Source organism: Pan troglodytes, chromosome 18 (assembly GCF_028858775.2).
Source record: "Pan troglodytes isolate AG18354 chromosome 18, NHGRI_mPanTro3-v2.0_pri, whole genome shotgun sequence".
Lineage (NCBI taxonomy): Eukaryota > Metazoa > Chordata > Mammalia > Primates > Hominidae > Pan > Pan troglodytes.
In genome coordinates, this window is record NC_072416.2 from 85,141,297 (window position 1) to 85,165,960 (window position 24,664).

A 24,664-nucleotide genomic window follows, 5' to 3' on the forward strand; every position below is an offset into this window, starting at 1 on the left:
CCAGCCTATCAGCATTCTAGGCACAAGCAGGCTGGACTTTACGTGTGAGCCCAAAGCTTCCTCCTGCTCTTACAGTCAGGGGTTTAAGGACAGGTTGGTTGTCTTGGAAACCCAGCCTGCCATCCTCACTTCAGAGCAGCATCAGCACAGACACTTAAAAAGCTAGAGCAGAGAATAGCTTTCTGGAAGGGTTCCTAAGGTGGCTACAAGTTCCCATCCCATTTAGAAGCAAAGCCTAATTTCCCTCCCCTTGAGTGTGGGTTGGCCAGAGAGACTTGCTTGGCCAGCAGGAGGCTGCAGGCTCTGAGGCTAGTCCTAAGGCTTGAGGCTTCCCCACAGGCCTCACCAAACGCTTATTAAATCCCTTGGCTGCCATTAACAAGTCCAGCTGGCAGCTGGAGAGACATTGAGACTATATGGAGGCGGAGGCCAGCTGAGGCCAGGACTCCCGACTTGTGAGAGATACTGCCCCAGACTCTCCAACCCAGCCCAGCCATCAGCTTGACATCACTGAGTGATCCCAGTTGACCCCACACATAGCTGAAGAGTCAGCCAGCTGAGCCCGGCCCCAACTGCTGACAGAGCTTCTGGTGCAGCCCAGACACAGGATACAGAAAGTCAACTTGGTACAGGTTTGGCTCCTTTGATGAGTGTTTTCCTAGCTGCACTTTGGGAGAAAAGAAGGCAGAGCACCCCCATGTGCGGGCACACCCACAGAGCAGTGTCTGCAAACCTGCTTTGGCACAGCACACAAGGTAAGAACGTTTTTCACAGATCTAAATTATTGCAATAAAATCAAAACAGGAATTTTATTTCATGACGTGTGTAGAGTACATGAAATTTAAATTTCAGCATGCAGAATACATTTTTGTCTGCACACAGCCAGGCTCGCTTGTTGTCTATGGCTGCTTAAAACAGCAGAATTGAATAGTCCCAACAGAGACCCTATGACTCCACAGCTGAAAATATTTGCTATTGGGCTGTTTACAGCGAAAGGGTGCTGACCCCTGCTCTGGAGACAAGTCATTTTGCTGGGGATAAGGCAGGGAGTGGTTGTTCTAAACACAGTGAAATTGGTAGATTGTCAAGATGCTTCAAATGTCCCCAATTAGATGCATACGTTTTTAAAATTTGTCTATAAGATCTGTCCTTTAGATTATAATTGTAAACAACTCCTTTTTAATTTTTTTTGTTTTTAACAGATGTATTGAGATATAATTAAACAGCATAAAATGTACTCATTTGAAGCATACAATTCAATGAATGTTAGTATACTTACAGAGTTGCACAGCCAGTGCCACGGTCTATTTTTAGAACATTTCCATCACAATAAAATAAACTTCATGCCCGTTAGCAGTCACACTGCCCACCCCACTCTCAGCCCTGGGCAACCACTGATCTTCGCTTCCTTTGAGAGTACAATTATGCATTTCTGACACATCTTAAAGAACCTTGTGTCCTAAGTGGGCTTTCCAATTCTCAGCAAGTGATGCTTGGCACCTCTATTCCCACCAATGTCCTTAGCGTATCTGGTTTATATACACTCAGAACACCATTTCCTAAACTGTGTTCCATGACTAGAGCAGAGATTGCTAGTTTTCCTCTAAAGTCTGTTTCCCCTGCTGTGGTCAGTGTTAGAGCCCTTGACTTTAGCTGGGCACATGACTGTCCAGAAAAAACTATATCCCCCAGCATCCTTTGCAGCTGGGTGTGTCATGTGATTGGATTCTGGCCAATGGGAAGTGATGGGTCCAACTCCTGGGAAATATCCTTAAAAGGCAAGGGCTGTGGGGTGTAAATGGACAGGAGGCCAAGAAAGCTGGCTTGGTCCCACCACCCTTAGCCCTTTCCTGCTGGTGGGAGCACAAATGTGGTGATGATGAGTCATCATCATCACCCACATCAACAAGGCTAACACCGGGGAGATGCAGGAGCCTAGGTCTGTGAGTCACCAGGTAGAGAAGACCCCATCAGCCCTGGACCACTGGCATCCAGATGCTTCTGTGAGAAAGAGAGAACTGTCTGTCTGGTTCAAGCCACTGTTAACCTGAGTCTTTGTCAAGATGCCAGACTTGTATCCTAACTAATACACTCCACAAACAGAACGGAAAACAGAATCCCCTGCTTGAATTAGTAAATGCTGCCTGTGATATCCACCACATGTCAATGTGGGTTAGTTTATTAAAGGTTCTGAAAAGCTCTGCAGCAAAGAAAGCCGTTAAAGTCCATGTGAGCCCATACAGTCCCCAAATGTCCATGGCTTTTTTATTTTTGCTTCTTACCTCCTCACAACCCATACAAAACACTTTGGTAACTTCCAATCTGAAATGATAGAGATATTGCACATAAGCAAAAAAGAGAAGGAGAGAATAATCTTTGGACTGATTTTTCATTCAGGGCAAGAGACTGATCTGCTCTGATCCCTGGGGGATCACATGCCCAGTGTCCTACAGGGAATGGTGGGTTGCAGTCACATGCCCCACCCCAGAGTAACAGGGTTTGCAAGAAATACAGTGTTCATCTCCAGCTCTTACAGGAACAATCTTCCCAAGTACATACAAAGAAAAGGGATGACAAATGTTTTCTTGCTTCCCATAGTTCAGGAACTTTTCCTTAATTATAAGCAAAGTTTTCTTTATGTGGGGATTTGACTAGAATATTAGAAGGTGTCCCTGCATTCAGCTTTGCAGTGTGTGGTTTATCTGCAGTTATCTCCTTGCATTAAGTTGCCCAGGGTCACACAGCTACTAAGTTGCTCAGCCTAGATTTGATCACGGGTGTGCTAAAAATATTTTTTTTTCTCCTACAAAAGGACTGTGTCCTCAGAGACTGACCCCCTTCGTGAGAGGAAGGTGTGACTTTAAGACACAGATCAAGGCTTTCAGAGCAGGAGTGACCCGGGCCTCACCTTTAACTGGGGCCAACGTGTCTGTCCCAGGGTAGCGAGGTGGTTGAAAGTTCACTGTCTGCATCTGGAATCAGACTTCCTGTGCTCAAACCCAAGTCCTCAACTTCTGAGAGTGGACTTCGGCAAATCATTTCACCCGTCTGAGCCTCAGGCTCCTCATTTGTAAAAACCCAGTAATAATCTGAATCGCATCTCAGGGAGGCCGGGAACATTGAAGGCAATACGCTCTAGTGAAGCAGGGCATCCGTGTGCTCTGTGGCCTGGCACCTCCACCCCTACCTGCACCCCCACTGACCTGAAGGTGGGTGTCCACCGAAACCGGTATCAGAATGCCTAGACAGCACCGTGTATTGGCACCCAGACTGGAAACGACCCCACGCCCATCCCTGGGGCACCCAGACCGGAAACCACCCCGCGCCCATCCCCAGGACATGAAGGGGCCAGCTGTGTGCAGCTGTACAATGAGAGACCCCACAGTGGGAACGAATGAGATGCTGCTACACACAGCAATGCAGAGGATGCTTGCAGCAGTGCGAGTAGGCACGGCCCAGCCCGAGCACCAGCTGTGAGAGCCTCCCACAGACTGCTTGAGGGCAGAGCTCACCTTGGCCCTGGTGTTAGAAGTTAGAGGATGGTCAGCTGGAACGCGGACGTGGTCAGCCCAGAATGGTGGGGGTCGGTCAGCCCAGGAAGGGGGAGGTGGTCAGCCCAGGATGAGAGGGGGAGGTCAGCTGGGGATCAGGGGCGGTGGGGGATCAGCCAGCGATGGGGGTGGTCATCCCAGTACTGAAGAGGAGGCCAGCCCGGGATGGTGGGGGAGGTCAGGTGGAGATGAGGGACGCCATCAGCCCGGGATTGGGGGTGCAGTCAGCCCATGATTTGGGGGGGGGGGGTTCAGCCTGAGATGGGGAGTGGTCAGCCAGGGATAGGGGGAGATCTAAGGGCTGGTCACAATCTCTTTCTTGCTGTGTTTACTATGGAAACAAATAAGGATGTAGATATAGGTATAGATGTAGAGAGATATAGATGTAGGAAGACATAACAGATACAGATGCAGTTACATGTAGATATAGATACGTATATTAGCTATGGATATAGATATTGATAGACATTATAGATATAGATCTTGTTGATAGACATTATATAGATATAGATGATAGACATAGATACAGACATAAACAGGCAGACATTATAAGTATAGATATAGATGTAGGTATAGACAGCTGTAGCTACAGATGTAGATGTAGACAGCTGTAGATATAGACATGGACATAGGTGTAGACAGCTGCACATGCAGATGTCAGTGTAGACAGATGTAGATATAGACATTGATATAGATATAGACAGATACAGATATGGACATGGGTGCAGACAGATGTAGACATAGGTGCCGATGTATAGATACAGATGTAGACGGCTGTAGGTGTAGAAGAACTCAGTAGAAGTTTCCCTGTAAAGTCCTCACTCAATTCAGTGCCTGTTTCCAAGAAAGCCAGGTCCCTCCCACCGTGTATTCTTTGTTTGGGGCAATGCTAACACACACACTTTGTATAAAGCAGTATCTCTTATGCAAGTGTGAGTGCTGTACTCTGTCTCCCTGAGTCTCCAGCATTGGAGTCTGTTCTCACCGTCCCCATCCTCTCCAGGCTGGGAACCCAGCAGTCAACACAAGCGGGATCCACCAGCTTCCCTGGGTGGCTTAAGCAAGCAGCTTTCATCTTGCAAGCGACCCAGGGCGAGGCAGGAAGGCCCTGGAGGAGCGTGGCACAGGAGGATCCCACGCTGAGATGAGCAGGCAAGGCATGCACGGGGCTGGGCCTCATGGCCTGAGGCAGACCCCTCTCAAAGCCCAGGGGAGCCCGAGGCACAGAAAGCCCAGGCCTTCAGGATCTGCTCCAGCAAGAAGGTTGGAGAGGGAGGCCTGGCAGGCAGGAAAGGCCCTGAAGCATGAGGCAGCTTCTGAAAGCATGAGGCTGTGACTGTAACCATGCAGCAGCCAGGGAGCTGGAGGCCCAGATGTGGGATGTGAGATGAGGGCTGGGCTGGGCAAGACTGTGGAGCCCAGGTGAGCAGCACGGCCATCCTGGGCTTCCCTTAACACGAGGGCTGGGATTGAGCAAGGGATGGGCGGGCTGCTTAGGGACCAGAAGTGCCCTGGGTTATAGGGTCAAGGGGCCCAGGCTATCCCCCCAGGCCCCGCCCCACCCTTCTCATGGCTCTTTGTAGGATCTCTGGGGCTCCACCGAGGGCTGTGCAAAGCTCTGGGAAAGAGGACCACTGGGGTGGTGCATCCTAATCTGAGGTGCCAACTTGGCTGGGTCATGGTACCCAGATACTTCGTCAAACACATCTAGATGTTGCTGTGCCAACTTGGCTGGGTCATGGTACCCAGATACTTAGTCAAACACATCTAGATGTTGCTGTGAAGTTATTGTTTTAGATAAGACGAGCATTTAAATCAGTAGGCTTTCAGAAAAGCAAGTTACCCTCCACCATCTGGGTGCGCTTGACCCAATCAGTTGAAGGTCTTAAGAGAAAAGGACCGACCTCCTCCAAGGAAGAGAGAATTCTGCCAGCAGACGGCTTTCAGAGCCCACGTACAATAGCAACTCTTCCCCAATTCACCAGCCTGCTGGCCTATCTCGAAGATTTTGGACTTGGTAACCTCCACAATCACATCAGCCAATTCCTTTACATAAATGAATAAATAAATTTATATTTACATATAGATTTGTATATATCCTATAGAGTGTGAACCCCATATATCCAAGACAGGTCTCAGTTAATTTAGAAAGTTTATTTTGCCCACGTTGAGGACGCGCATCCATGACACAGCCTCAGGAGGTCCTGACGACATGTACCCAAGGTGGTCGGGGCACAGCCTGGTTTTATACATTTTAGGGAGACATGAGACATCAATCAATATATGTAAGATACATATTGGTTTGGTCCGGAAAGGCAGTGGGAGGGGGCTTCCAGGTCATAGGTGGATGAGAGACAAATGGTTGCATTCTACTGAGTTTCTGATCAGCCTTTCCAAAGGAAGCAGTCAGATATGTATTTATGTCAGTGAGAAAAGGGGTGACTTTTAATAAAATGAGGGGCAAGTTTGCCCAAAGCAGTTCCCAGCTTGACTTTCCCTTTTAGCTTGGTGATTTTGGGGACCCAAGATATTTCCTTTCACAAGAGATAGATAAAAATAACAGAGTAAGATAGAGATAGATATAAAGTGGGGGGGAGAAAGAGAAACTAATGGATGACAGATGGTGGCTGATGGATAGTTAGATAGATGATAGATGATAGATGATAGATAGATAGATAGATAGATAGATGATATAGATGATGGATGGGTAGGTAGAAAAAAAAGGATGGATAGATTGATTTATAGGTAATTGGATGGATGATAGATAGATGAATAGATTGATGGATGGGTGGGTAGACGGTTGGATAGAGAGATAGATAACGCATTATGAATAGATAGGTAGGAAGAGAGAGAGAGAGAGAGAGAGATAGATAGATAGATAGATAGATAGATAGATATGGTTGGAAAGATTGATGGGTAGTTTGATTGATGGATGGATAGAGAGATAGATGGATAGATTAATGGATGGATGACAGATGGATAGACGGATGGATAGATGGATAAATAGATGACAGATAGAGGGACAGATAGAAGATAGATCATAGACGAATAAATTGATAGATGGATGATGGATAGATAGCTGGATACATGGATAGATATATATATAGAAGACTGATGGATAGAAGATAGATGATAGATGGGTAGATAGAAGATAGAAAGATACATGGATAGACGGATGTGGAGAGAGAGAGAGAGAGAGTGATCCTCCTATTGGTTCCGTTTCTCTGCAGAGCCATGACTGACACTGTTGTGAAAGCTTCAGGGCATTTGTTGGAGCTGCGGAAAGAGGCAGAAGAGAAGCTTTATAGCAAGAAGACAACAGTGGGCTTGGGGTGGCTGCAGGGCTGAAACCCCTTGCAAGGTCAGACAAGACCTAAGGGGGTGTGCACCTCGCTGTGACCTCCTGCTACTGGGCAGCAGCTGGCGGCTCACTGTCCAAAGTGACCACTTGCCTGCCGCTGGGTCTGAGGACCTGACAGTGCCGGGCACACAGCAGGTGCTCAGTAAGTGTGTTGGCAAGTGGATGACGGTCGCCCTCAGGTCTGAGTCTCCAGGGTGGACCATGCTGTGCTTCCCACAGCTCCCGCACACTTCTGGGCACACACTGTTACTCAGTGAGTTTTGGTTTTGTGCCCTTTTCTTAGTTTAGGGTTCATCTGGGTAATTCATTTCTTTGAAATGCATTATAAATATACATATTCATGACAGCAGGGGATTTAACATTATTTATTAATATTATTTAATTTTAGAAGGATTACATGAAAAGCTCTAATATTGTTCCTGACACATGGACATAATGTATTTATTTAATTATTTATTTATTTTTTAGACAGAGTTTCGCTCTGTCACTCAGGCTGGAGTGCAATGGTATGATCTCACCTGACTGCAACCTCTGCCTCCCAGATTCAAGTGATTCTCCTGCCTTAACCCCCCAAGTAGCTGTGATTATAGGCACCCATCACCAAGCCCAGCTAATTTTTGCATTTTTAGTAGAGACGGGGTTTTGCATGTTGACCAGGCTGGTCTTGAACTCCTTACCTCAAGTGATCCACCCGCCTTGGTGTCCCAAGGGATTACAGGCATGAGCCACTGCTCCTGGCTTAATCTTTTAAACGTGTTTTCCTTAGAAGTTTCATGGAATGAAATGTCAAATAGCCAAGCAGTAAAGAGAGCCCCTCAAATAAGTTGTTTAAAATCTCTGTACCCGCTAGAAGCAACAGTGTGGATGGACCGCTCATTCGGCTGAGAAAGAAGAGCGCATTCCATACAGCCCCGCTACATCCAAGTCAAGAAACTGTGAGGCTGGTGGCGGGGCGCAGTGGCTCACGCCTGTAATCCCAGCACTTTGGGAGGTCGAGGCCGGTGGATCACGAAGTCAGGAGATTGAGACCATCCTGACTAACACGGTGAAACCCCGTCTCTACTAAAAATACAAAAAAAATTAGCTGGGCGTGGTGGCGGGCGCCTGTAGTCCCAGCTACTCGGGAGGCTGAGGCAGGAGAATGGCTTGAACCCAGGAGGTGGAGCTTGCAGTGAGCCAAGATTGCACCACTGCACTCCAGCCTGGGCAACAGAGCAAGACGAAAGAAAGGAAAGAAAGAAAGAAAAGAAAGGAAAGAAAGGAAGAAAGAAAAAGAAAGAAAGAAAGAAGGAAAGAAAGAAAGAAAGAAAGAAAAGAAGGAAGGAAGGAAGGAGAGGCTGATCTATAGTGGCAGAATCAGATGGAAGCACCTCCCGTGGAAGGGGCAGCGTCCACTGGGGAAGCGCCCTGCATGCACTGGCCTGGGTGACAGCTGCATGCAGGTGGGGGATGCTGGAAAAGCCCCTGCGTGGCACCCTGGGGTGAGTGCTCCCCACTGCATGTGACTCAGTAAAAATTAAAGACCAGGCTTATCCTAAAATGGATATTAGATAACAAAGGATTGAAACGATTTTAATATTCTTTTTTCTTTGGAGACAGAGTCTCGCTCTGCCACCCAGGCTGGAGTGCAGTGGTGTGATCATGGCTCACTGCAGCCTCCACCTCCCCGGTTCACGCCATTCTCCTGTCTCAGCCTCCCGAGTAGCTGTGATTACAGGCGCCCACTGCCATGCCCGGCTAATTTTTGTATTTTTAGTAAACACTGGGTTTAACCATGTTGGCCAGGCTGGTTTCGGACTCCTGGCCTCACCGGATCTACCTACCTCAGCCTCCCAAAGTTCTGGGATTACGGGCATGAGCCACTGCACCCAGCCAATTTTAATAATTTTTAATGGGAAAGGCATCTCCACAATTCTGAAGTCTAAATGATTTAAAAGGTCTAGATTCAGAAACTTTGTCCCCTTCTGTCCCCCACCTCCTGGCTTCCTCAGGCGAAGCTGTGCACACAGCTCCCAGCCCGGTCAATGTGCAGCCCCCCTCTCCTTCTCAAGCAAATACTTGTGGCGCACTCAGCTACTCTTCATTACTGTGCTTTTCCACTCAGAAGCCTGGTCTGGGAGCCTCCACATCAGTACACAGAGTGCTTCTGCAGCCTTTGATGGACATGAGTTTGCACCAGAGCAGCTGCAGAGGTGAGACGTGGGTTCTCCGCGTCACCCTCCATCTGCATCACATCTGGGTGAGACCTGTGTCTTTCCTCTTCTGTGTTACATACACGTTTCTCGCAACTTAAAATTTGGAACTAATATGTGTGGCAGCCTGTACACAAGCACAGGTCAGGACTGGACATCTCAAGAGTTTGTTGAGGCCCAGCGTGGTGGCTCACTCCTGCAATCCCAGCACTTTGGGTGGCCAAGGCGGAAGGATTGCTTGAGCTCAGGAGTTCAAGACCAGCCTGGGCAACATGGTGAAATCCCACCTCTACAAAAAAATCACAAAAATGAGCCGGGCATGGTGACATGCACCTATAGTCCTAGCTACTCAGAAGGCTGAGGTGGGAGGATCACCTGAGCATGGGGAGGTCGGGGCTGCAGTGAGCCACGATCACACCAGTGCATGCCAGCCTGGGCAACAGAGTGAGACCTCATCTCAAAAAAAAAAAAAAAAAAGAGTTTGTTGAGGCTGAGGTAGAGGCTGGGGTAAACTTAAGGGTAAACCCTGGGGGTAAAATTTGGGGGGTAGAACCTAGAGGAGAGGCTAAGAGTGGAGGCTAGGGGAAGGAAGCAGGGGTGGAGGCTGGAGGTGAAGGCTGGGGGGAGGCTGAGAGTGAAGGCTGGAAGAGATTGGAGGTAGAGGCTGGGGTGGAGGCTGGGAGGAGACTGAGAGTGGAGGCTTGGAGTGAAGGCTGGGGAGTTTGGAGGTGGAGGCTAAGGGTGGAGGCTGGAGGTAGAACTTGAGGGGTGGAAGCTGAGGGTGGAGGCTGGGAGTTGAGGTGAGGTTGAGGGCTATGGACTCAGATCTGTGTTTGATTGCAACCCTGCCTTCATCAAGGGGCTCACCTCCTCTCACTTAACAGATTCCTCATCTATAAAATTGTACTGATAATACTCAGCTTTCGGATGTTACGCAAATCAAACAAGATAACATATATCATTATCCACTGAAGCCTGAGGGTTCCTCCTGGAACCCTCACCTCAAGCGCAGAATATGAACAAGCACGGGTTAATGGACTGGTGTGCACAGACTTGAGGAGTCTACGTTTCCATGACCTTACCAACAACAAGAAACAGGAATTCCGAGGGGCTTGCTATGCACCTACCATTATCAATTCCACTTATAAACATTCTGCTTTTTATCCTCCATTGGTTGGGGAAATTGAGGCACAGAGATAGTGAGTAATTTGCTGCAGGTCAGGGAGCAAGTGAGGGCAGAGCCAGGGTCTGAGCGGGACAGTCTGGCTCCAAGCTGTGCCCTGGGCCCTGGGTCGTCCGGCGTGGATGCACACCCAGGGAACTTGATCATAAAAGCCAGTCGTGAATTATCTGGCGACAGACCGATGGGGGTATCATTGGGATGCAGAATCCATCTCTTTTACAACTGTCCTGACGTGTTTATAGATCCATGCATCTGATGGGGGCAGGGGAAGGCGGCCTAGAGTCCTCTGGGCCACCGCTAGCTCTGTGCAGGGCTGAGTCCAGCCACTGCCAGAAAATGAGGAAAAACCATCCATGTTGAACGATTTTCATGAAAGCAGGTTCCAGAGCTGATCTTTGGCACATGGGCCACCCCTGACCTTGGCTGCCTTTAAAATATGGCCCAGAAAGCAAAGCAGAAAGTGGCTAGAAAGGAAAAGTCTCCATCTCAAATCTCCTATCGCTCAGACTCCCCTGAACTTGGGTCCCACACCCACGTTGCCACTTCTGATGGGCTGTCTTCCCAGAGCACACAAATTGTCAGCTAGGAGCACTCTGGGGAAGCCCCCGACCTGTAAAAGCCACTGGGATGTTCACCCCACCCAGCGTTCCCTCCAGAGCCATCCAGCGCCTGGGCCTGCCCTGAAAAGCAGGAAAGAGGAGGAGAAATGGAAGTGGGGAGCAGCATTTCTAAGACCCCCAGGCTGCGCCCTGCTGGGCCACGGACCTGTCTGTCTCTGCTGACGATGCCCAGGCTGGATGACTATTTATAGAAGTGGAGGAATGTCCGATGACCGCATCTGGAAGCGATCGAGGGAGGGCTGAGCAGCCGTCAGAGCCTGGCACCCACTGGATGACACCCCAGTGGGCCGTCATCAAGAGTGGCTGAAAAACCAGGGTGTAGCCACCTCCCTCCAAGGGCCTCCAGGGCAACTGTCACTGCTTTGAAAGGACATTCTGTGCTGGTTGGAGGGACGGTTCCACTGGGTGAAGAGGCAATTACCTGCCACAATTATGCAAGCTTCTAATCACGGCATGGTGGCTAATTACTTACAAATTGCTCAGGCAGTAAATCCCCAGGCAGAAAGGCCCCCTGCCCTTGGAATGTGGGCTGGTTCCTGAGAAAAGGGGCGGCTTGCTGCGGGTGGCCCAGCCTTGCCCTTGCCCCAAAGGCTTTCTGAACAGCCTCTGGAAACACTGAGAATGTGGCAGACAACAGGCCTGTAGGAGACTGGCCACAGCATCGCACTTGCTTCGTCAAGGCGTGGGGGCACTGGGCCTCCAAGCTCTGCCTCCTGTTCTCAGTGTGAGGCCCTGGACTTCCCGGCACAGACAGTTTTTCCATGCACGCCTCTTCTTGCTCTTCTTGTAGCAAGAAGACAACAGTGGGCCTGGGGCAGCTGCAGAGCTGAAACCCCTTGCAGGGTTGGACAAGACCTAAGGGGGTGTGTCACCTCGCTGCGACCTCCTGCTACTGGGCAGCAGCTGGCTGCTCACTGTCCAAAGTGACCACTTGCCTGCTGCTGGGTCCAAGGACCTGACAGTACCTGGCACACAGCAGGTGCTCAGTAGGTGTGTTGGCAAGTGGATGACGGTCGCCCTCAGGTCTGAGTCTCCAGGGCGGACCACGCTGTGCTTCCCACGGCTCCCGCACACTTCTGGGCACACGTTGTCACTCAGTGTGTTTTGGCTTTGGGCCCTTAGTTTAGGTTTCATCTGGGTAATTCGTTTCTTTGAAATGCATTATAAATATACATGTTCATGACAGCAGGGGATTTAACATTATTTATTAATATTATTTAATATTGAAAGGATCCCGTGAAAAACTCTAACATTGTTTTTGACACATGGACGGGTGGGTGTGCCCTTTCCAGCCCTGAAGAGGTGGTCAGGTCCACAGGCTGGGGGTCACGCACCAGAGCTCCAGGCAGCCTACAGGAGATGCAGTTCCCACCTGAGACCACCAGGCCAGAATCTGCAGCTTCGCAGGAGCCCCGGTGCCTTGTGGAGACAGCTCCCTAGACCCTCTTCTGTGGCCATGGTCCTAATTTTCAGAAGATGAGTGTTCATTAAAAAACAAGAATACCCTGGTGTGGTGTCTCCACACACTGGATTATTTACATTCATTGAGGATAAGGGAACTGACTCCTAGCCTGGGAGAACCTGGGTGTTGACCGCTATATCCTGGGTCCTAGAACTATGCCTGGTACACGGTAGCAGCTCAACAAATACCGGATGACTGTGTGCACTGACCAATGCCCACTTCTTTTAAGGGTCAATATCAAATTTCGGAATAATCCCACTTTTGTTTCTAAAACATGTAAGTGTGCTATTGGCTGTGTGTGTGCTCAGAGGGAAAGGTCTGACTTCCTATGAGCATAGGCCACTCTGGGAATGTTTCTTAAATCTTGTTTTCTTTCCATCGCTTACCAACACAATGTTGAACCACGAGAGTAGAGTACTCCCAACAGGCCACTCCCAGATCAGGTGCCCTCTGAAAAGAAGGTGACGTTTGCTGCTGTCAGAATCCAGGAGCCAGGTGGGCTGCTCGCACGGAGGCTGAATCTGTGGGCTCTGTCTTCTGGAGATCCGTGGGCTTGAACTTTTGAACTTGGTCTTTGCTGAGAAAGATGCCTGTTCCCGGGTCAGGGCCCTGGAGACTGCACACCCCTCTCCCCATGCTGGCCATTGCTGCAGCGAGCTCTGCCCTCACCAGCCTCGAGCTGTCCCCAGAGAAGCTGTGCCCCGAAGCCTGGGCAATACCTCGGCTGGGTCTGGATGCAGCCCGGATTCCGGTGTCTGGAGCAGGGCCTTCCTCACTGGCCCCTACTCTGCGCAGCCTCTGCTTATCCTGCTGCCCCACAATAGCTCCTGGCACCCACTGAGCACCCACTGTGTGCCAGGCACCTGTTTGCAGGACTCAGCTCCCTAGAATTTGCCTAACAGGTCTATGATGCAGCTACCATTCTTACACCCAATTTACAGATGGGAAAACAGAGAAACCCCATGAGGGAAGGGGCATCCTTTGCCACAGCACCCTGCCCTTGAGCTTCAGTACCCTCATCTGAAAAACAAGAATGAGAGCTGCCCCGCCTCTCTCCTGGCCAGCTGTGACCGGGGTCTGGTGTCTGCTGCTTGGACCCTTAGGGCCTTGACAAGGTGAAGCCGGGTAGTTCATAATCGCCGTCAAGTCATCGAGTGAGATGCTGTATTTCACAATGCTTTCTTTTTCTTTAAGACGGAGTCTTGCTCTGTCGCCCAGGCTGGAGTGCAGTGGTGCAATATCGGCTCACTGCAACCTCCACATCCCAGGTTCAAGCGATTCTCCTGCCTCAGCCTCCTGAGTAGCTCCTTCCCAGCCTCAGCGTGCACCAACACGCCTGGCTAAATTTTTTTTTGTATTTTTAGTAGAGACAGGGTTTCACCATGTTGGCCAGGCGGATCTCAAACTCTTGACCTCAAGTGATCTGCTCATCTCGGCCTCCCAAAGTTCTAGGATTACAGGTGTGAGCCACTGCGCCTGGCCTCACCGTGCTTTCTGAGGTGCCAGATGTTCTAGGGCCACACTTTCTGATAATTATTCCACACTCATGCTCCAAGACCTTCCGGTATTAACCCATTCAGTCTTCACCGCAACCAGATGACAGGGGGCATGCTCTTATCCCCACTGGACAGCAAAGAACACTGAGGGAGAGAGGGATTAAGTAACTCATTCAAGGTCACATAGTAAAGGACACAGGAATTTGCATAGCAAGTCTATGAAGCAGGTATTATTTTTCTGCCCACTTTACAGATGGGAAAACTGAAGAGTCCAGGAGGGAACACTCTCTCCCGCATTCACGGGCTGCCTGACACCACAGCTTATAATAGCAGGCGCTGTCTCCACTGCTAGAGAAACGTGTAAGTGTGTGTGTTGTGGGGGGGGAGGGGGAGGAGGGGGAGGGGAGGGGAGGGGAGGGGGAGGGGGAGGAGGGGGAGGGGGAGGAGGGGGAGGGGAGGGGAGGGGGAGGGGGAGGGAGGGAGGGGGAGGGGGAGGGGGAGGGAGGGGGAGGGGGAGGGAGGGGAGGGGGGAGGGGGAGGGGGAGGGGGAGGAGGACCCTGCTGTTCGAGTCGCATCTTTAGAGCTGCGTGAAGTACCCAGTTCCCAGCCCCAGCCCCCTCCTCTGAACGCCTACAGATGTCATTACCTGTGAAGTTCCCTGCGCTAAATCCTGCCCTGTCTCCTGTGTGTGCCGTGTCCCTGTGCTTGAAACCCAGCTCCCAGAGAAGCCCCCAGGAAGGGCGGAGCCTTTTCTTCTCATATTTGGCCCCCTCCTGCCCACCCCAGGCCTTGCGCATTGTGTCGGCAGCTGACACCCCCAAGCATCTCCATTTCAGGGGTCAGACGACAAGAAGCCTTCCCTCTGGTACCCCAGGGGCATATGCAGGCTGAGGGCATATGCAGGCTGAGGGCATACGCAGGCTGAGGGCACATACGCAGGCTGAGGGCATACGCAGGCTGAGGGCATACGCAGGCTGAGGGCAAACGCAGGCTGAGGGCATAGGCAGGCTGAGGGCATACGCAGGCTGAGGGCACATACGCAGGCTGAGGGCATACGCAGGCTGAGGGCATACGCAGGCTGAGGGCACATATGCAGGCTGAGGGCACATACGCAGGCTGAGGGCGGGGTCCCAGAACCCAGTGGCTTTTAAGTTTCACTCTGGCCTAATCACCATTTAACCAGTCCAAACTTCAGTTTTCTCCCCTCCTCTGGGAAACGGGAATAAAGCATTACAGAACAATGCATGTACAGAGTTGAACAGGATCCCCCCAAAATTCACAGCCTCCTCAAACCTCAGAATGGGGCCTTCTTTGGAAACAGGGTCTCTGCAGGTGTGAGCTAGGATGAGGTCATAGAGGACTAGGGTGGGCGCTAAACCCAATGACTTGTGTCCTTACAAGAGGAGAGAGACACAGAGACACACAGAGGAGAGGCCGGTGAAGACAGTCAGGGATTGGAGCCATGCGGCCACAAGCCAAGGCGTGCCTGGAGCCACCAGAAGCTGCAAGAGTCAGGAAAGACCCTCCCCTGGAGCCTTTAGCCCCTGCCCACACTGAGAAGTCTGGCCCCAGAACCAAGAGAGAAAGTGCTTCTGCTGTTGTGCGCCCTCAGGCCCTGGTTGTTAGGACAGCCGAGGAACCCGCGACCGTGCCCGGAGACCTGCGTGTGGAGGGCTGCTGCTGGTACCCGCTCACAGGCTGTCACCCTCAGGGAGCTTCCATCCCCCCAGGGTGCCCCCTCTGCCTCCAGGCACCTGTCACTGCACAAGAGGACCACAGACAAAAGTGAAAGGAACAGGGGCACAGTGGCTTGGGGCCGTCTTCTCATCCACCCAGGCCTGCACCACAGTTGCCCTGTGCACCTTTGTCCCCTGCACTGGCCACAGCTCCCCAGCAGCCCTGGCTCTGGCAGTCCAGGGAGAAGCTCTAAGACAAAGTGTCCCCAGCAAAGAGCAGGGACACACAGAGCAGAGACATGCACGCTGCACCGGCCGTTGTGTCGCCCCGTTGTTTGGAGAGCAGGACCTTGTTCACCCCTGGAGCCCAGATACAGATGTGTAGGGTCTGGGGCTGGCCCTAATTAACTTAGGGAGGCCACGTACACTTGACCGAACTGCGGAGGTCATCGGCAAACCCGAGTTGCCCCTGTGCTATTTTTAGCCTTGAGGGCCACGTGGTGAGACCCAGCTTTGCCACGGCTGGGACGGTGGGGGAAGGGGGCTCAGCAAAAGAGGGTGAGGGGAAGGAATGACAGAGTGCAAGAGGCTCCACCAGAAGAGGCCTGTGCCAGCCCACAAGGCCTGGGCCTTCGCTATGGCATCTCCACACACGGGATCCAGATGCTTGCACTATTGCTGTGGGGTGGGGTCAGCGCTGGCACCAGCTAAGAGTTAGAGAAACTGAGGCCCAGAGTGGCAAAATGTGTGAGGCGCCCAGGGAAGGAGAACGTTTGCCCTCCAGAGCCCCTCACGTCTGAGGGGATTTGAGGGCTCCGGTGCCTTGCAGAGTGGAAAAGTCCTCAGGGTGAGAAGATTCTGGGAAGCCCGTACCGCCGGGAAGAGCGGGAGTTTCCACACAGGGCAGGTGGTGGAGGGGTTAGAGGTGCCCTGAGTGCACATCCCACTCCATTACTTCCGGCTGTGAACCCTTGGACAAGTGGCTTGGCAGGCGGTGGCTTCCTACCTCAGCTGTGAAGTGGGGTAAAATGCTATGACACAGGTGATGTGTGTGACGCACCATCCAGAGTGCTGCTGCTGCTCTGCGGGGCTCCTGTGACACCCCGACCTCCCCTGCCCCCCGGCACTGGGGGCAGGTCTTGATAGAGGCAGAGCTGTGCTGTGTAACTGGTGGCCTCGCAAAGATGTCCCAAGAGAGGGCGGCCCCCAGGTTGGCTGTAGGGTGAGCCCGAGGAGGAAGGGGAGGCGGAGGTGAGGGCAGGCGTGGTCGGTTCTGAGGCTGCAGAATCCCACGCTACAGCGTCACAGCCTTGGCAGGTCGTGAGCACAGGGAGACGGGAGTTTCGCAGAGCTCTGATTACAGGGAGATAGGGCTTTCCGATGGCTTCCAACAGCCCCCTTTGTGGGATTAGTATTTATTACGCCCCAAATTAGCTGGCAAGAGGGCCGGCTTCTGTGGAGACATTTAGCAGAGCCTTGAAGCGTAATGTTCCTTTTATTGCTCCATAAACACAGCCCTCGCTCTCTCCCTCCTCTCCCTCTGGCTCAGCCCTCAGTCCTGTCTCTTTAAGCCCTTTAAACCTTTAAGCAGAGACTAATTGGTCAGAGTAACAACAAATCCCTTTCAACTCTGTTCTTCCAGAGCCCTGGCCTGAAGGTATCAGAGGTGGCAAGACCTAGAAAAGCTCCAATAGGAGTCAGGCTGCCTTCTGCAGGCAGAACCGCTTGCGTGCTCTATGAAACACTGGATCGCTTGATGCCCTGGCTGAGAAAGAGCTTCACTGTAGAGTAAGGGGGAGAAAGCCATTACACAGCGTATTGTCACTGCTGCATGTATATTGTACACTGAACACTTTTTAGGGGAGCCATTTTATCCTTATCTCTGCAAATGACACCTGGAGCTGTGCAGTGCACAACCTGTGCAACCTCACATGGCACCCCATTTTTACAGATATGAGGTAAAATAAAAATGCAAAGGTACACATACAATGTTAGAAGTGGCATATTAATGGTGATTTTTGTTTTCTTCTCTGAGCTTTCCCTGCATTTTCCAATGGTTTTTCTATAGTGAAGAGGCTTGCAAAACACGCCAGGCCCAGTTGCAAGTGCCTAGTATGTATTAACTCTGCTAAGATACACAACAATTCTATAAGGTAGGCAGCAGTAGAATCCCCACCTCAGAGATGAGAACTCTGAGGTGCCAAGACATCATGAAACTTGTCCAAGGAGCTACCAGGAGACCCAGCTGGCCACCACCAGCTCTGCATTTTCAATCACCAATGTTCACGTGCCTCCCAGTTGCAAAGAATCCTTCCTTCATAAATTTGTTCTGGTTCTATATTGTCTTGAATGTACTCACTAGAAGAGATAAATACCTGTTTGGCATTTGTATGAGTCTGTTTTCACACTGCTATGAATAACTCCCTGAGACTGGGTCATTTATGAAGAAAAGGGGTTTACACAATGCACAGTTCTGCAGGCTTAACAGGAAGCATGGCTGGGAGGCCTCAGGAAACTTAAAATTGTAGTGGAAGGCAAAGAAAAAGCAAGCACATCTTACCACGGCACAGCAGGAGAGAGAGAGCATGAAGCGGGAGGTGCCACACACTTTTAAGCTATCAGATCTCACGTGAAATCACTATCGTGAGAATTCCCTCACTATCACTAGAACAGCCTGGGGGAAATCCACCCCATGATCCAATCACCTCCCACCAGGTCTGTCGCCGGACACGTGGGCATTACAATTCAACCTGAGGTTTGGGTGGGGACACAGTCAAACTACATCAGCATTTATTAACTGAGGCTTGAGATGAGGCCACAGAGAAAGGAAGTCACACTAACTCTGTTCCTTCTGAGAAAATGGTGAAGGAACCTTTCATCTGCCTACTTTGGGAAGGGGGTTCACCACGCACATCTCCCAGGGGATGGCTCTTGTGAAGGTGAGGGGGCTGCTGCAGCCTCAGAAACTGAGTGGCGAAAATTTCAGGCATTGAGCCAAAAGTGTGGGAGAAATTTTTTTTTTTAATCAGAATCTCACCTTTTCACTCCCAAATGAAGTAAAATGTTTATTTTCAATGACCCAGCCAAATTCCACTTCTAGTGCCTCAATGGGCACCCTCTATCCTGATCCTGGCACTTGCTGTTCTCTCACTCTAACCCTTTGCTCCTCACCACACTGTTCTCTGGCAGGTTTTCTCCCTATCAGTGAATTACACTCTAGCAAGAATTTCAGATGATGCCCAGCCTTTTCCAGGGACCTAACTCTTTATGGAACAATTAAATTCTTGAGACTCACCACACTGTTCCCTGGCAAGTTTTTTCCCCTATCAGTCATTTACACTCTTGCAAGAATTTTAGAAGATGCCCTGCCTTTCCCAGGGACCTAACTCTTTATTGAACAGTTAAATCCTTGAGAAATCTCAGTGGGTAAGCAAGGAGGCTCTTGAATGGGAATACGGCATTTTTCTAATGACCTAGAAATCAACTGGTTAGGCATCGCTGAAAAAAATTAGGAAAATCATGATATCCTAAATTTTAGGAACATAAAAAACATTGGAGATAATTTAATGAAGCCCATTACTTTAGATACAAGAAAAAAAATGAGACACGGGAAGAAAAGTATTTTATGCAAGACACACGGCGAGTCAGTCTATGACCAAATTGATGGGTCTGGCTCAAACTTAATCTTCCAGCCCTGGCTTCACAAGAAAGGGGAATACAGGCATTTGAGGAAGAAACCCATGCTCCCAGATTGACTCAAGCCCTAAGATGTGAAAACACCAAGAGATTCGCTATAGATATCGGATGTGAAGAATCACAGGGTGCATCCACCTAACTCCCCTGCTTTATAGATGGGAAAGCTGAGGTGCAGAGAGAGTGAATCACACCAGCCGTCATTTACTGCACACTTGTTAGTCACCAGGCACCGTGCTCACTGTAAACATACTTGCAATTAGTCTGCATTACAACCTCCTAACGTGGGGAGAGATTTGGGGAATGCAGGGTTAAAGAATGTAAACAGGTTTTGCTATTGATTTTGACTGCAGGACTTTTTAGAGCTTTAAATATGCTTGTGCTTATGTGCACCGCAAATCTCTAAGAAACAGGTAGAGGAGGCTGGATTTCCCCAAGTGATGGGGCAAGGGAAGATCTTTTCATGGAGCATCACCTGGGACACATTCTGGTTGTAGATTTGAACCACATATATCATTGCAAGACAACATTTGTTCAAATGCCCAATGAATGGTTCAGGCTGCAAGTGCTCTGAATTCCAAAGACAGGAGTGCTCACCTTGCATTTATCCACCATTGAGTAAGTGTGTTGAGGGCTCCTTCTAGTGCAGGGCATGAAGGTTTTGCCAGAGTGGGGTGTGCACACAACGGAAAGGGAAATGGGTATGCTAGACATTGCCAATGAGCACAAACGCAAGGTTCCCTCTGCCCTGGCCACAAGGAAGACTGTGCTTTTCAGCTCTCCCGTCACTAGAGAGAGTCTCCCATGAGTGGCTCGGGGTGGGCTGTCAGCACGGTAACGTACCTGGACCATCCCCAGACTCAGCCATAAAAGAGCGTGCAGGACTGTCTTACTCTCAAGTTTGTGTGCTTTCTCCCCTCTCTGGCAAGTGTGAAAGTGTCATGTTGGGAAGACAGAGCAATGGGAGGGAATCAGCCTGGACCACTGAGTCACCATGCCGAGGACAGTTGCCCTGGGGGGCTGCCTGAAACTGCAGTGGGCTTGGCATGAGTGAGAGTTGGATTTCTGTTGTGTTACCTACTGCGATTTGGGGGCTGTTAGGGCAGCATAGCATAGCATAGCCTCACTGCTACAGAAAGACTTGGCTAAGTGGTGAATCACACATGACTCTTCCCTTGCAGAGCTCATGGTTTAGTAGGGCAGATGAGATCTATGTGTAAAAAACTGTAACAGAGGCTGGGTGGTGGGCCTCAGGGCTTGCCCGATTTCAGAGCCAGCCCTGGAGAAGTTGTACCAATCGAGCAAAGACTTGAAAGAGAGCATGACCCAGGAGAGTGAATGTCATTCCAGCTGGAAGGAACAGCATGAGCAGAGATCCAGAGGCCAGAAATTAAGGGGCGTGATGAGTTTGTCAGAGTTGAGGATGTGGGAAGAGAAATGGGAGAAAATAAGGTTAGAAAACACCACTGGCCCCAAGATCATGAAGGGCCTCACATTTCAGATAAAGGAGTTTGGATGCATTTCTACATACTAGAGTTTCTCCAGGAAACCTGAGTCTCATAATACACACCTAGAAGGTAAGAGCTTCATAATGAAGACATTTAGAAAAAGCTACACCCCCTGCTTCCTTCTTAATATGTTGTTAACAGAGTCAAGGCTCTGAGAAGTCCTGCAGTAAGGAATCCAACTAGATTTGCTTAATGCAGCATTTCTCAGCCCTGTTGGAGCAGGAGCTCTTTTTTGACATACTTGGGGAAACATTGATGAGCAGAAGGATTTATAAGCGGGAAGATGGCAGGACCAGGCCTGCGAGGCGGGGAGATTCATCAGCAGCAAGGAGACAGACAGGACAGCCGCTGCCAGCTCACATCCACCCCCTACCCCCGACCACCCACCTCAGCTGGCCTCGCCGCAGCCAGGCAGACCAGTCCATGCAGGCTCCAGCCCCTCCGTGCTGGCTCATTATGCCACAAGCACAGGCCGCTGGTCTCCAGTCCGTCCCAGAACTTCTCCAGTGCCGTGAGGCTGAGGAAGCCCCTCGGGCCTTCCACATCACCGCAGGGAAGTGGGGAGTCAGCGCTTGACCCATGAAGGGACGAGATCCATAGATAAGTACTCCTTTTGGGCAGACAATTCTAGGAGGTGTTCTGTGCACGTCTTAGGAGGTCACGGTGGGACTGCACCCCGTGCCCCAGCAGTGACGTCAATCGCACAGCCTGCTCCTCCTGACTTGCCCCTGAACGCATGCGCCCCGGACAACCTCCCAAGGAACCCACCACTGCTCCACGGGCAAGTTGCCGGCTGCCTTTGGGGGAGCCCAAGATAAGAGGGGGGGTGGATTAGAAGGATGGTAGGGGAATGAAAGCCACGTGTGGGAGAAAAGACAATCATGAAAGCTCGTCTAGACCCAGGAAGGAAACCTAAGTGTCCAGACGAACACCGCTCCACAGAGAAGTGGCAGCAGAGCAGCGGACGGCAGAAACCACGCCTCGCCAAGCTCCCACGGGGCCAGAATCTACCCCACAATTCAGCTTCATCTTAATCTTCTAAGCCTCCCTGCAAAGACTTTTATTACTTCTTTGATTTTACAAATTTGGAAACTAAGGCTCAGAGAAGTGTGGTTTTACCTCTGAAACAGGCAACTTCCCACCCACCCAAAATGTGTGATGGAGAAAGAACCGACAGGATTGGGCAACTGTTGGATGTTGAGCAAGAGGGAGAGAAGAGTTGACTCGGAAGTTGGTATACTCCAAGAAGGCTTCCCGGAGGAAGTGGACAATGCAGAACACAGGACCCTTTATCCAAATCAAATACAAATAGGGAACACTATTATTAAGTATTATCTCCTATCTCTGTAAAAAGCCTTGTGGCCAGGGGGTGTTCTGGAAATGCTAGTTAATTTCTGGTTAAATATTGGATCCCTGGGAGTTCTTTAAAGGCTCGTTTACCCAGCCTGGAAGTTAAGTTAAGCTTGTAACTTAAACGCATTGTCAAAATCAGGAAACATTTACCCCCCAGTCCAGACCACAGCTGAGTCATTGGCCAGGAGAAGTTCAGTCTGTGTGCAGAGAGCTGGAGATTATCTCATCTTCCAGGCACTTGTAGACGTCCAATCTGGACAAATCATGTCCCACTCCCAAGAATCTGCAAGAAATGGCCTGATGTGTCTCCCACAGAACAGCCGATGATAACTCATTGTCACTCGAGCCAGTGGGCAGATAATGACCCAGCCGACAGGGTCCAGCCTGCTGCTCCGCCCCAGCAGACATGCTCCAACAATGGCTTCATCGTCCTTCCCACCGGGACTGTGTAGATGAGGGAGGTGCCTCCCGCGGTGCAGGCTGTGAGCTCTGAGCAGTCTCGCTGGACGCTGGACCGGTGCCCTGGGCTGCTCCTCCCTGCAGCCCCACGAGCCCAGGTAGGGATCACCAGAGGTCGTTTCACTCCCAAGTGGAGTGATAAGTCAGTCCTTCTACAGGAAGATTTCTCACAAAGTGCCCTACTGCACTGTCAAAGGGTAAAAAGGAGAAAAATAATAATAAAGCCAGAGGCAAGGGCTCCAGGCAAGAGCAAGATGACAATATTTGTACAGCGGGGTTTGGAGAGGAGCCCCCGTAAGAGCTCAGCGTCTGAGAGAGCCAGTCCTTTGAACTGTCCCACCCTTTGTTATGACAAGAGACTTGATAAGCCCACCCAGCACACAGACCCTCAGAATCCAGGCATATGGACTCCATTAATCTGCCCTTGCACCTTTTAAGTACTTTGCAGCTCCTGCCGCCCACAAAATCCAAGCAGAGTGAGAGTCGCAGGGTTAATTTTCTTAAATGGATTTTAGTCAGGCAAGCCCCGGATTTCTTTGGAGTGCAGAAGTTGACAGCTCACTGCTGGCCCCAATCTGTCCTTGGGGTAATGACGTCTGCCGCCCCTCAGCATGGGGACCAGATGCGGTCAAGGTGGTGGAAGCAGCAAGCAATGGAAAAGCCCAGCCAGCTTAGGCAACTCAGCACGGGGGAAGGCAAGGCGGTGGCTGGGGGACCGCGCCCTGGGTTGCATCCCCGGGTACCACTGGCCGGCTGTGTGCAATGTCAGACACACACCTTAGATCCTGTGCCCGTTTCCCCTTCTGAAAGCAGAAGCCACCATCGCTCCTCTGCCCTGCTGTGAGGAAGATCGTGAGTTACAATGTGTAAAGCGATGATAACAGTTCATGCCATGTAACAAGCGCTCAACCAAGATGTGCCTACTGGCTGAGGGAATGAGAAACAACAGCAACCTTCAAAGCAAGAATGAGCATCAAGACAGCACGCGCCACTGTGCTGAGAGCTTTAGATATGGTCTTTCCAGCCTTCCCAACCATCCCTCTTGAGATTCTAGGGGCTAGAAATGCAGATGCTTCCACCAGACTCCAACACTGCTTTCACATTGAGGTGAACATCCAAACCCAAACTCCTGCCAACAGGGCTGGGGAAGCTTCCGGGGATGCCGGGTGGGGAAAGGTTTTCCCCCTTCATGAAGGGAGGCTCCTGTAGAGGAATGGCTCTCCTGCCTGGAGGGCTCTGGCGGGGGATGAAGCCTGGGGTTATGGCCACAACCGTATTACATTCACTAGAAGCTGGAAACGACTGGGCGTGGGTGGCAGCGAGAGGGACAAGTACTGAAGTCCCAGGCCACATCTGCGATGGCTGGGCTAGCCTACCTTGCAGCTCCTTGTTTTCCAAAAGGACGTGATTCTGCCCCATTTCACCCAGGCAGCCAACACTTGGGACTATGGAGAGGGCCATGGGGGAGGCGAGTGCCAGCCAGGCAAGGATAGTACAGAGACCCACAGGTCACTCACTCATTCACTCCTCAAGTAATGCCTATCAAGCACTTTCTACATACCAGATTCCTTCCAGGGGGAAGGGGACTTTTTCTGAGGGGTGCAGCTTCTCAAGCTGGTATTTAGGTGACTGGCCATGTGCACAGACTTGAGGCCACATGGGGCCCCGGTACCGTTCATCTGCACCATAACTCAATGAAGTAGGGCCGGCATTGAGAAAAGTGGGATTTGAGACATTTAAACAGGTTTTTCCATTTGTTTTCACCACAGGACTTGTCAGAGCCTGGAATGTGCCTGTGTGCATGGAGACTCTCCTGGGTGGGTGGCCAAGAGCACGGCACTGGGGCTCTCCGGCCTCTGTGCTCTCATCTTTACAGTGGGGATGGAAGGAGTAGCCACCTCCTAAGTCTTAGAGGTTGAGCAGTCAGTGAGATAAGCCTCTGAACCATTTGACACAGTGGTGGCACGTGATCAGTGTCAACCCCGAGAGCCGTGCTGATGTCCGCTCCTCCTCTCCTCCCTGAGCACCTCTGCTCCGTGGAGAAAACACCTGCACCAGATCACAGAGGCAACCACCGTTTCGGTCAGAAAGACAGCGAGCTCCCTGTGG

The 24,664-nt window shown here is 50.8% G+C and overlaps 1 long non-coding RNA gene across 1 annotated transcript; it reads left to right on the forward strand.

Moving 5' to 3' along the window:
• Nucleotides 1–562: 562 nt before the first annotated feature.
• Nucleotides 563–17,909, forward strand: LOC107968924 (uncharacterized). Its single transcript, XR_001710490.3, has 3 exons — nucleotides 563–755; nucleotides 14,119–14,225; nucleotides 17,185–17,909. It is a non-coding gene; the product is annotated as an uncharacterized LOC107968924 (long non-coding RNA).
• Nucleotides 17,910–24,664: the final 6,755 nt, after the last annotated feature.